Raw genomic sequence first — 12,951 nt, forward strand, 5'->3', positions numbered from 1 at the left:
ACTGTGCCGTTCCTGTTCATGAGGGACAAAGCTAAAATGAATTAACTGTAGCTCAGCCCAGAGATGGACGGAAGAGACGTTATCACAGCTGAGCGCATTAGCTTTGCCCACACAGTTCTACACGGAGATAAATCCTGACAAAACACTTTCCCCAAAAAAAATGTACATAAAAGTTATAGCCGCCGGGCACGACAGAAACACTTTTCCTTTGAACCCCAGCATTTACTGTTCATATTTTATCAAGGCACACTGTGTTCAATCTGCAGCCAGTAAAATGCTGTACTGCGCTAAGCGTCTAGACCTACGATATCCAGATGGCAGAAGAATTTATGGAGACTGCCTCATTAACCTTAAGGCATATTAGTGCTTGGCACTGCAAGCTGAGAGACTAAGCACGCAATTTCCAGAGTCCCTTTAAAAAAAAAAAAAAAAAAAAAAAACCCTGCCTCAGCTGCATAAACTACCTGGAGAGCAAGAAAAAAAAATCGGACTCTGGTTGGGCCACAGTGTCAGGTGGGACAGACACCACAAGAGGGCATCAGGGGGCTTGGGCCTCTAAACTGTATTCAATCTTTTGTGTTAAAGCTAAGCTGTTATGCACACAGGACTAACAAAACCAGCAGACAGGACACCAGCGATGATGGAACATGCATGCCCAAAGTGTAGCCTGTGGCAGTGAGACAGGTTTTATGTGGACCCATAATTATGCCCCACCTAGTGAGTGGAACATTTGCCCTGGCATTTTTAGAATGTTATGGATTTTTAATTATCCTCCTTTTTTTTAAGAATTAAAATGTATCAAATGTTAGAGAATGGAGGGTTTACATAGTTTACAAAGTGCTATACACACCTGGTTAAAAAAACAATATAATTATAGGTCTTAGTGGAGCAGAGACAGCAGTTGGACACATTTTCACAGTAATAAACGGGTCAAGTCACTTCAACCATAGAACATCATCATGAAGTTGACTACTATACGTTTTTTTTTCTTCCACTTTGTTTACTTTTTTTTTCCAAATATTTTAACCTACTTAACCAGCACTACACTATATATCACTTTTAAGAACTACAGTATTAAACATACTTTCCACTTAAGAGTACTTATTATGATCAGTTAATTAAATATATATATGTATATGTATATATATATATATATCATAGCTAAAATGTTTATAGTGACCCCAAAACTATCCCTCTTGTCCAAACATGGCCCCCGACCCAGTGTTTGGAAAAAACAGCAGGACTATTTATTCGGGAAAAAAAATGTGTTCAATCTCTGACTGCGTTTTTACGCACCGTGCGTCATGGCTCGGTGATAGACGACTGTGATGTGACCGATGGCCGTCTGCTGCCTGCTCTTCCTTCAGGTGTGTCACCCGGAATGTCTGCGGCCGGATGTAACGTCGATTCCATGACAGATGGTCCTCACAAAGCCGGTGCGCATTGTTCTGCTGAAAAATAATAGCCACCATTTATCAACGTGTCCGCGCACAGGAGCAGGAGACTGACTGTGTGATGATGAGTGAAATGAATCAAAGTAATGTTTTTAGAGTGTAAGAAGACTCTCTCTTTGGACGTTTCCTTCAAACTTTCCCAGCAGCGGAAACCAGCGTTTTCTGTACACCGTGTTCCGTCCGCGCGTCTGGTCTCGCACTATGGAGCATTGTAAAAGTTGAAGTGTGCATTGAGCACAGACCAATCAGAGATCAGGAGATTTTTTTTCCACTGGAGTCAGACGGTTCATGTCCTTATGAAATGACCCTTTTTTTTCATGCTGGATCAAATTCTCAGGGCTGATTTTAAAGCCGCTTCATTACAAGTGCTGAGCTCTTAACCAATCGCATGAGAGGATCAGAGTACATTTTCTTCCCTATCAAACATTTCCAATGCATTAGTAAATAACACAATGCCGAACCCACCACGGCATCAGTCTGTGCACATTCCTATGGAATAACAGATAAAACACCTATTGTGTTTTACGTCACATCTTTAACTATAGAAAATATGCCACATATGTCAATATACTTACGTTTTCCCTTCACCGCCCTGCATGTAAGTGCAGGTTTGACTCCTTATGTGATTTCGTGGAGCGCCACTAAGGCTGTTTCACCTCCCATCACCTCCGGTCGACTCCGACTCCACAGACTGAGCGACTGCCTCTCTGATCCACAGATTACGTCCGTTTGAGGGAAAGGAGGGGCCGTTAGGGGGACCGCGCTCCAATGCGCATGGATCACCGGGTGCGCCAGGATTGGTTGACAGGAGATAGCTTGATGAAACGCTCCTCTGCCATTGGACAGAGAGGAGGCCTGTCGTACATTATTCAGGAGCAGCCGGGTGGGGAGTTAACGGAGGATAGGGCAAAAAGACACATGCAGACAATGCCCTGTGTCTCAGGAATCCACATTTCATTGGTGGATTATATCCTCCACAGTTATGGCTTCCAATAATCTCTTCATATGGATTTAGCCAAAATGGAGCACTTATTTTTAGTCTCTGTGTGGCTGTGGATATACGGACTTCTGAGTCCAGGCTTTGGGATCACAGTGATATCATCATATTACAGACTGAGCATCCTTCACACATTAAGGCTGTCAGAATTTGTCGACTAATGGATGATTATTCACCCAGTTAATTATTCAACAACTGCTTTTGATAACAAAGTAACAATGGCTAACCTTTTTTTTTGCTCACACTCGACCATTAACTGATACATTTCATAAAACAGCTCAATTGAAATTTTAAGCTTCACCTGGAAAAAAAATCCCCTCTGTACTTATTCTCTGCACTTTTATGATGAAATGTGTAACAATTGTTAAGTGCAGACGTGTAACGCATGAATTGTGGAAAATTATCACAATTAGATCAAAATTAGATCACAATTATATCACAATTGACAATGGAAGTTCTTTTTGAAAACGATCCGGACTGGGAGCAGATTCAAATGTTTTCTCTTCTTTGCTCTAACCTGGCTCTAACCTGGGCCTCTCATCTCAAAATCACCAACTATTTGCAAAAGTAAGACATTGACAAAAATACGGGCATGGAGCAGCATCACCATGCACCCCCAGTGGATAAATTGAGACACTGCATGGGTAAAAATGTACTATTATAATTTCAGCCATTTTGACGCAGAAGCAGAACCGTGAGCATACCTTGGTTTTCATATAAAAACTTGCAGCCATAGCCTGCAACAAAATTGTGGTTCATTTCTTATTAACAGTCCATCATTGCAACACTATCATGTTTGTAACATGTCATACCCTGGTTGCTACATTCCAACACATCTGCTAACAGAAAAGTAACCACCGTGGCCTTCTGGCCATATAACAGTGCCACTTAGGCAAAAATGTTTTTTCCAAATATTCAGTGATTGGACTATGCAATGTTCCAAAAGGCATTGTGTAAAATATTCTGAAGTTAGGTTAAAGTTAGGCCGAGCGTTGTTGGTTAGCAGTAGGATTTCAGTTTGGTTGTACAGTTGAATGGAAGTAAAATAAGAAATCCTCACAAGAGTAGTGACACAAACCTTAGTGTGTGAGTGCATATGACTTTATGCATGTGTTTTCCTCCAAGCATGTGTGCGCCTGCATGGGGTCCCAAGTGTGTGTGTGTGTGTGTGCGTGTGCGTGTGTCTGCTGTATGTAGGCTAGAGGAAAGCTGTAACTGCAGAATTTTCCACACAGGAGCAGAAGAGGAAATGGTGCATGGATAATTCTCTCCTCAGATCCTTTGGTACTGGATCTGAGAGTGCTCAGCTGAATCAATACTGCTCAAAGCTTTCTCATGTTGCACTTCTCACATCAGTGCTACTGTGGGGAGACTAGGCGGACCATTTTTGGCTTCGTTTTCCAAAGTCTATGTCTTGAATTAAAAACTCCTGTAGCCCTTGTGAGTATGAAAACTAAATGAAACCCCTGGCTTGCAGACCTCCTGCACATACAACACAGAGATCCATGTACACACACACACACACACACACACACACACACAGTGTGGACTGTGAGTTGTTAACCTGCAAACTGAGCCGGTGTGTCAGCAGACGGAGAAATCCTAACAACCACAGCAGGGGCTCTTCTCTGACCAGTAGCCATGGTGATTGAACACATTTCTCCACACAGCAGAAAGGCAGCCTGTCTGCTGAGTGGAGGAACTACACAGGCCTTTATTAGAGCCCAGACTCCTGCAGTGGAAGGAAGGAAGCATCGAGTGGAGAATCACACCCATTTCATTGTGGCTCTACAATTTTACGACAGTCAAGTGGCCATCGGCCCCAAATTAGCTCTTTTTTGGACAGCTCTCTGCTCTCGTCTCTGTTACACAGATAGAACAGCACACTCCAACAAAGCGGCACATGATCTGATTATTGTGTGAATTGGATGGCTCATTTGCATAACTGCTGGGAATGATGCTCTCAGAAGTATAGCACCTAGATTTATTCAGTGTTCGGTCTAATTTCAAACATCTAAATGAGAGCAGCAGCCTTGGCTTGATTTTCCCTAAGCTTCTAATCTCTCCTTCCTCTTAATTTAGCCGCAGCCTCAACCACAGCTCTTTTACAAATCTGTGTGAAAGGGAGGTATTTGTATCAAGTAATCCATACCCATATTCACCGAAGTTCACGGTTTCTTTTAATTGATGGGTCGTAGGGGTCCTTCATGGGTTTAAAACAGTGATGCTAACTCCTGATCAGGGAGTTAGGAAGCTGGAGATAACCAACAGCTAATAAATCACTGCTCCGAAGACTTGCCTTACTATATTTAAAAATTCCCAGAGGGTGAAGTTTACTCTTCACATGACCGCAGTTCTGATGGATGTCTATTAAAGGGGGGTATGGACATAATGTTCATTTATAATTGTTCTTAAACTTGACTCGGTTAACCAGTAACCAGTACATATTTGGAAACTAGAGTTCAATTACATGTTAGTTAAAGGATTCAATATTCTGAAAATGAAAATCATTCAAAAGGTAGGGACATTATTTACATTATGTTTACAGTCTAGGTTGGATCAGGTGCTAAATCTGACCCAGGAGTAAATGCCATTAAGTCTTTTTGAAATGATTTTATTGTTGAAGGTATATTGAACTGAAAAAAAATAATAGGAATATATTCTTAGAATAACTTAGGCTTTAATACGCTGATTCATGAATAATCTGTGAAAAAAATTGACACCGGTTCAGAAGTAAGTTTGGTGAGCACTGATAGCACAGTGCACTTGTGTTTGGTTTGTTTAGGAAAGCTTTTCTTTTCCTTTAAACTTTCCAGAGGCAGCTTGGATAAGAGCACAGTTGTGTGGAAAATGTCCAGCAAAGTGTTTTCTTATCAGTGCAGCACTTCCAGCCTACGGTATCGCCAACAAAACGTCACCGGAGCTAAAGTTAGCAACAACAGGTAAACAGTGTAATAAGCCCAATATCAACCAGATGCTGGGTTTAAAAAAATAATAATAATAACTGCACCTCTCTGAGCAGGTAGTTGTTATGGATATGTTCCAGATGAGTATAGATGACAGACAGAACAGTGCTGTTGTTAAAGTTAACATGTCCATTCAATGATTCAATCATCAACCAACATTATTTTAACTGCAAAACTATTGTTTGATTAAATGTGATTCATTACAAAGCTAAATACTCACCACTAATTCATTTCATTTCATTTCATTCTTAAATATTACTGTATATAAACATAATTTAACAATAATCATAAATTATTTAAATAATAAAAAAAAATATTATTATATTATTTACTGAGGTCTAACTTAACAACAAAATGCCAGGAGTTTTCACTGCAGTTTTGCTGAGTAAATTCACACTTTGTGTTGACATAATGTAAATATTGACTCATGGTGACGCCCCAGGATCTATGTGATGACTAATCATATTTAAAAACACTCCAGAGACATCTTTTGGGGGGAAAAAAAGATAAGGGCAACAAGAAAACTAAAGATTTTTTTTTTTGAGTAACTGAGTGAAGCAAAGCACCACAGTCTGGAAACACATATGCTTCTTCTCAAGAGTGCGTTCTAATGGATTTTTTAAAGCAAGTGTAAATGATTTATAAAGAGTGCCTGAATAGGAAAAGTGCTTCTTTTTATCTCCTTTGACCAAAGAAAACTTTTGATGAATCAATCTAATCTTTTAGAAAGAAGTCTAAACTTTATTTTTGAAAGGGAAAAACTATTTGCAAATATGACACATGCAGTCAGACATTGAAGTGCTTCACGTACGTGGGCTTTTCACACTAATAATACACTAATTCTGCGGTTCAGGAACAGACCGGGCCTGGACTCAACACAAATGGAAAGAGTCTGATGTACGAGTGTGGATTTCCATGACAACATATTAAGTTGAGGCTTAAAATCGGGGCATGGCATACTGTGCCTAGTGAGAGTGACATCTCCAACTGCTTCAGTAATGAGCTGTCTAACATGCTGTCATCCTCCACAGATGGAGTACATACAGTAGGCCTCTCGTCGCATTTGAGAATTATCCAGTCAGAAAGATTTGGAAAGAACAGTCAGACATTTCTCCCATTTCCAGACGTCATGCTACGCTAAGCTGAGTAGCTTCACATTTGCTCCACCGCTGAAATGAGATCGATATCAATCTTCACTCCTTGTGATTTACAATCCGTGTGGGTGTCATGAACAAATTATTTTAAGATTACAAACAACACTCGGAGCTTCGTATGCAGAAACACAGAACTAAGTGCTTTTGGGTAATTTGGAAAACTTTTTAAATCCCAATTATAATGGAATTTCTATAGCCTTATGGAAAACACTAGGAAAAATACAAACATATAAGTTTTGTATTTTCTTTTTTGTAAGCGTTTAAAACCAAGATGGCTGCTCATTGTTAAAGAACGAGCTGTGTTTTTCATTTAATTAGTTTGTCTTTTATTTTGTTTTTAATACATCGTAAACACTGCACATTCTTTCTGCCTGTAAAGCTGCAACAACTGGCACATAAAGAGAGCTTTTCCAGATCTTTCTTTCTGAACATGGTGACTGGAAAAGATTTAACTTGAATTGTAACAGATATGACATCATTTTTTTGGAAGCCAGGTCCCAACATGCAGCAGGAGTCAAATTGAGATTCACTGTACACAGCGTGTAGCGGTAACATTACATGTTGTGGTCACATATTCCTGGCTGTACTTTTGCTGTACTTACAGCAAAAAAATGTAGAACTGCATACAACAGACTGTGTTTATCATTCAAACACACACGGTTTTTCATTGTCTGCCGTGTCACACTATGTAGAAAAGACCTGCTCCTGGTGTAAATAAAATAAAATCCTCATTTCAGGATAATGAAAACCACAATTCATCTCCCATTTTAATGTACCCTCATAAAAAGAAGGGTTTATAGTAATTTAATATTCTATTTCTGCCAAAAGAAAGGGGATTTCAGGATAATACCAGCCTAAATGTTACACAGTGGACCTTTAACTGTTCTTATGTTTTTGCTCATAATTGCATCAACAGTTTTGCACGACTCCCCCCGCTCCAGACCACCTCCACAAACCCTGTGAACAACTCTGCCTTCATGGGAGCCTCCTGTCGGGTTTCATTCTTGCCCGATGCTTGGAGCAAATTCTCCATCTCAATTAATCAATGAGTTTGTAATAAAATGCTTCCCTTTAGGATGAGGCTCGTCTCAGAGGGGGATGCAGTCAGTGCTTTCGCTGAAGCTGCTCTGATTGCCTGAATACACTCCCAGCTTTGGAGTCACTGCAGATGTCTGCTAATTGTGGTGATTATGGTGAACGGAGGGGGGTAGGAATATGTAATGAATTTCCCATTGCTTTCATGCCTCACATCCTTTGGATCGGTGCATCTGCTGTACAAGCCGAGCATCCGCAGGGTTTGGAGACGGACAAAAGTGACATGGAGGATTGGGCATGTGCCTTTGGATGGGCATCCATTCTACAACCAAGTGCAGCCAGATTGGGTCCATTTATTCTCTGACTTTTGTTTGGGGTTTGAATTTCTCTCCCCTCCTCTCTGCTGCTCATCCAGTGCTATACTACGCCTAATGTATGTCTGACTACAGAAATGATATGAAAAGCACTGAGCAACACAGACAAACTTACAATTCTTAAATATGACTTGAACAGCTTTTATGTACTATACCAACAGGCCCCTAATTAAAAAATATGAATTTATCAAAAGGAAAATCCCAAGAGATTCCTCAATGAAGGGATTGGTTTTATGGTTGTTGTACCCTGTAGCACAGGAGGAAATGGAGGTCAAATAATAATAATAATAATAACAATAATAATACATATATATATACTTGACATATATAAGCTTATATTTGCTCAAATCAGACTTAATCAATAGACTGAGTCTAAGCTTATATTTGCTTAAATCAGACTTAATCAATAGACTGAGTCTGATTAAACAGCGTAATTCATTGATACCAATAATACGGCTGCAAACTTGTACTGTACACCAGGCATTTGTAATACATAGATTATAAAATCAACCCCTTCCCCCCTCCCCCCATTCATGCAGCACGATCCAGCTCTGGTTTTGGACACAATGGGACACAGTTGAATTTGAACTGATGCCTACTGAATTTTTTTTTAAATATTTATTTATTTACAACTTCCTTTTCTGTTACAATTTCTCTGAATGTAACACTAGGTGTGTAAATATATAATATATATACAGGTCTTATATATTACATATATATATATATATATATATATATATAGATGAGAGACACCATGCTCTTCCTTAATGTCTGTGCATGGCTGCATTTTCTGATCTATTTTTTCTCACAACTAGGACATTTAAAAATACATTTTAAAAAATGGAATGAATCTAAAGATTAAGGTAATTTACAGTATTTTTATTTATACTTTTTTCTTTGGGACTCTCTCATGCAGAATAGTCTACAAGGGGCCAGAAAATAAAATAAAATTTTACTTTAGGTTGACAATAATAAATCTGTTATTGATGCACTATATATATTTTGAAAGTTTTTCATAATGTAAGCAAATTTTATATGAGGAAGAACAACTTTACATAAACAGCATTATCTCTGTGATTTATTTAAGTCAATGATTTAGGAAAGAGAAAAAAACCTCACATCTTCAGTCCTCAGCAGTGTAAGACGCTGTAATTAAATGGAGAAATAAACGCTGCTTTTGCAGGCCATATGTAAATGACTCGTACAGATTAACAGCCTATTAAATTGAGAGGATTATACGTGCAATCTAAATTTCCCCACATCCTACTTTTTATGATTATCGTGCCACTCTGGACAGGCTAGTCTGGCCACTGAACCGGAACAAATCATATTCATACATTTAGCATATTAATGAAGCTAAATATCAGACATCCTCTGTGTGTGGAGAGTGACAACATGGCTGATGTATAGTGGATGTGCTTTTGCAAGGCAAGAGTTGGCTAATTCCTTGGGGGCGAGTGTCCTCGCTGTCACACTGATCAAAGACTTCCTTTTGATATGGGCATAAACTGCACTGTGCCTCATCACCGTCAATGCCTGTGCATGCGTGAAGCTCTGTGTGTGCGTCTATTATGTGAATCTACGTCTATATATGCATTTGTGTACACGTGCAGTAAAGTGTGTGTGTGTGTGTGTCCATCCCCCATCACCAGAGGCTGTCTAATGCATTGTTGTTGGCATGGCCTACATGCTCATCCAAGCATGGTCCAGCGTGGTACAGTACACACACACACACACACACACACGTCTTACCATCCCCACTGCCCTCCCCTGTCATGTCCGCCGGCCTGCTTCATTTACCTTTGCTCCTGAATTAATGCTAGTGAGGTGTCACATTAACTCAGATCTGTTTGTCTGCTTTGTCAACAACACAAACTAGCCTCAGTGTGTAACAAGTCAGGGTTGTTTGTGCTTTGATGCACATAACACGCATGGACTGAGTCGCTCCGTGCGCACGTAGGAAACCGAAGGCTGCGTCCAGCCGTGCTTCCAGTCCATCTTCCCTGAACAGGAATGCACCGTTGCGTAAGATTTTAAGGACTGTTTTGTGTTGTTTTTTTAGGCGGACCAATGATGGAAATGTGGTGAAAACACAGGTGCAGGTGCTTCATTCAGTCTCTCAATGGAGCCAAAACTGTGGGCGTGGACTGTGGACTGAATCAGAGCATGGTCTATCTGTGTATGCCTTCACATGTACATGTGTGTGGAGCATATATATATATATATATATATATATATATGCCTGCCAGAAATGAGTGTGTTAAATTCTCTTAGCATGTGTGACGAATCGAGTGGCTGGGAAAGCAGCAGCATGTAGCATGGCCTCTCTGTGCCTCTGAAGAAGTGAATTGAAAAGAGGCTATCGATCTGTCAAGGTCTCAGGCTTGTCAATGGCTCCAGCTACTGATATATTGTTATCTCATCGATAAGCCCCTCTGTTCATAGACCCCGATGCCCCCAACTGGTATCTTCTCATTGTTATTAAAAAATGTATTTTAAATAGAAGTTAAACTAAATGCCTATATGTGCGTGTGTGTGTAAGAGAGAGAAAGATGCAGCAAGCGGGTGAAACATAAGAGAGAGCATCCCCCACTCATATGTCTTTCATCCTAATCCGTAGTCTCTGTCCAAGAAAGGGCCTCCTTTTCACTCGTCTGCCCTAAAGCCTCTTATATGTGACCCTTGTGTGTCTCCCTCAGGGCTCTCTCCCACGGCCACAGTCCACCGATACAACACACACACACACATCTGTGCAGTTTATCGTTACAACAACACCGAGTTGGCAGTGTTGGCCACTTTTGCGTTGAAACAAAACAAAATAATAATGAAAAAAAAGAAACCGTTTTCACTGAACCGATGCATGCTCTGATTTGCAGAAGTGACAGCTTCACATTTGGCCTAAAGGTGGAGGCAGAATTAGTGCCAGGCTGACTAACCCAGCTGTTAGCAGTGTTTCTCCCAATAAAAGGACTGACCTCAATAAAAGTGGACGTTCGGCAGTAGCTTACATAACTGTACCCAGGATGATCCTACAGGGTGAGCTGTTTCCCTGTGTCGCTTCTTGCAGCAGTGCACGCTGCAAAGGTTTATAAAATGTAAAGTATGCGCGTATCAGCCAGAACACGGCTTATCCACCGTATCTCAAAGATAAAGTGGGTCACTGTGGAATTTGCGCACCTTGTGTACCAGCAACAGCCAGGATAATTTTCTAAGGGTATTTTAAATCATAATATGTATATGAAGAGTGAGGGACCAAGGTTTTTGTTAAGAAGGAAGAGAAAAGTGCAACAATTTGTCCAACAACTAGTTTGGTTCAATAAAATACATGTGTTTACAGAAGAAGGAAAGACAAACAGGTCAAACATGAGCTTGAGCACTGATTATGGACAAGACATTACCAGGAGATCACCACGTCAAACTTTACAAATCAAATTTAAGTTTGATGGACACATTGGCAACCAGTTTGTCCAATCATGTCCAAAACTGTTCTTCAAATCAACTTAAAGTGCATTTTTGAGGCAATTTTTAATCAAATGTTATTGGATAAGGATTTTTCATCCTCATTCAAATGCCACCGAACCACATAGTGGTCAAAGTCAGCACTACAAGTAAATCACATGACATTACATCATATTTAAACTGCATCATGCACCAGAAAACACTGACTCCATTTGTGCCAGGTGATAAATACATGAATGTGGACAATAATTAAGTACAACATGTCAGACAAAACCTGACGATGGTATGAACAAATAAAAGTTAAAACAAATGAAGAAAATCCGAGTCAGACACAGCAACATGTTGCCAACTACAAAGTATAGTTTCAGATTTCTAATACATGTTACCAATGTCACAACAATTTAAGTAACCTTTAAAGATGTCATCCAAGTTCCAGGACTAGTAGTGACAGAACTGGCCCCTTGGACTTTGACATTGGCCCAGTAGACTGACAGACAGTTAAGGTTTTGGCAGATTGTTTGTCCCAGGGGTATCTGATAAGTATGTCGCACAGAGCAAAGCTTATATAGTGCCAAACAGCTACATGCATTTAATCAGTCCCCAAACATATTATGTCCATGTTTACAAAGTATGTTCAGTTTATATTAGTGAATATATTTTAATGTTTTCAATGTAGGTGGATGACCTTAGCCTGGTCGTTTGAATAGCAGCTTCCAAGCGTATCAAGTGTTGACACCTCTGGTCTGGTCTGTAGCTTACATATGTGTATATACTGGGGGAGATTTACATGGAACAAAAAACGATTTCTTTTGTAAAGAAAAAAGAAAATCCCTTCACAGTTTCTGACTTCCTCTTTGTCCTATAAGAGTCCCTCGGAATGGTCTAAAGCCTGAAACAACAGAGCTGCGGTCTGTGGTGGTATGTGCCGTATAACACCACTGACACAGCCATACATTCTTCCTTCTAGAAACATACATACCACTCTCACAAAAGACAGATTTCAGGAAGGCAGAGAGCCTGTGCTTCCTATAGCATTACTGTAATCCTTTAGAAGTGGTTATACAGTAAACATATCACACTGCACCCAGCACCGGGAACACTGAGGCTCTCTGTCTGCACTGCATTCTGGGATAAGATCTTGGCTTGCACTGTGGCTGGTGTGACCCCACCCCTGGTAAATACAGGGTTAGAGGTTTCCTTCTTGGATAAAAATACACTTGCCTCACAGCAGAGAAGGAGAAAAGCCAAAAACTGTCCCTCTACTTCGTGTCAATTGTGCATGAGGAGGCAAAGACTTCCACATTTGACATTAAATTATGTTCTTTAAGCAGTTTTTGGAAGCTTTGTAAACATTAAAACCTTTAAATATTGAGAGAAAAGGTTACGTAAAGTATTTAAAGTTGATTTTTTTTAACCTTAATCAGGTTCTCATAAACAAAGTGCAACGCTTACAGAATTATTGTACTGTACGTTTGTGTCTTCCTGCCTTTGTATTTTGTCCTTTTGAAGCTG

General features: G+C 40.0%; 1 long non-coding RNA gene across 1 annotated transcript in view; it reads right to left on the minus strand.

Moving 5' to 3' along the window:
• The window catches only part of LOC107990139 (uncharacterized), a 13,235-nt gene extending 10,545 nt beyond the window's left edge, over positions 1 to 2,690 (minus strand). Inside the window, exons 1-2 of the long non-coding RNA XR_001761686.2 lie at positions 2,030 to 2,690; positions 1,297 to 1,451 (exon numbers count right to left, since the gene is read on the minus strand). This is a non-coding gene — a long non-coding RNA (uncharacterized LOC107990139). The remainder of the gene's footprint in view (positions 1 to 1,296; positions 1,452 to 2,029) is intronic.
• Positions 2,691 to 12,951: the final 10,261 nt, after the last annotated feature.

Source organism: Cynoglossus semilaevis, chromosome 20, assembly GCF_000523025.1.
Source record: "Cynoglossus semilaevis isolate Cse_v1.0 chromosome 20, Cse_v1.0, whole genome shotgun sequence".
Lineage (NCBI taxonomy): Eukaryota > Metazoa > Chordata > Actinopteri > Pleuronectiformes > Cynoglossidae > Cynoglossus > Cynoglossus semilaevis.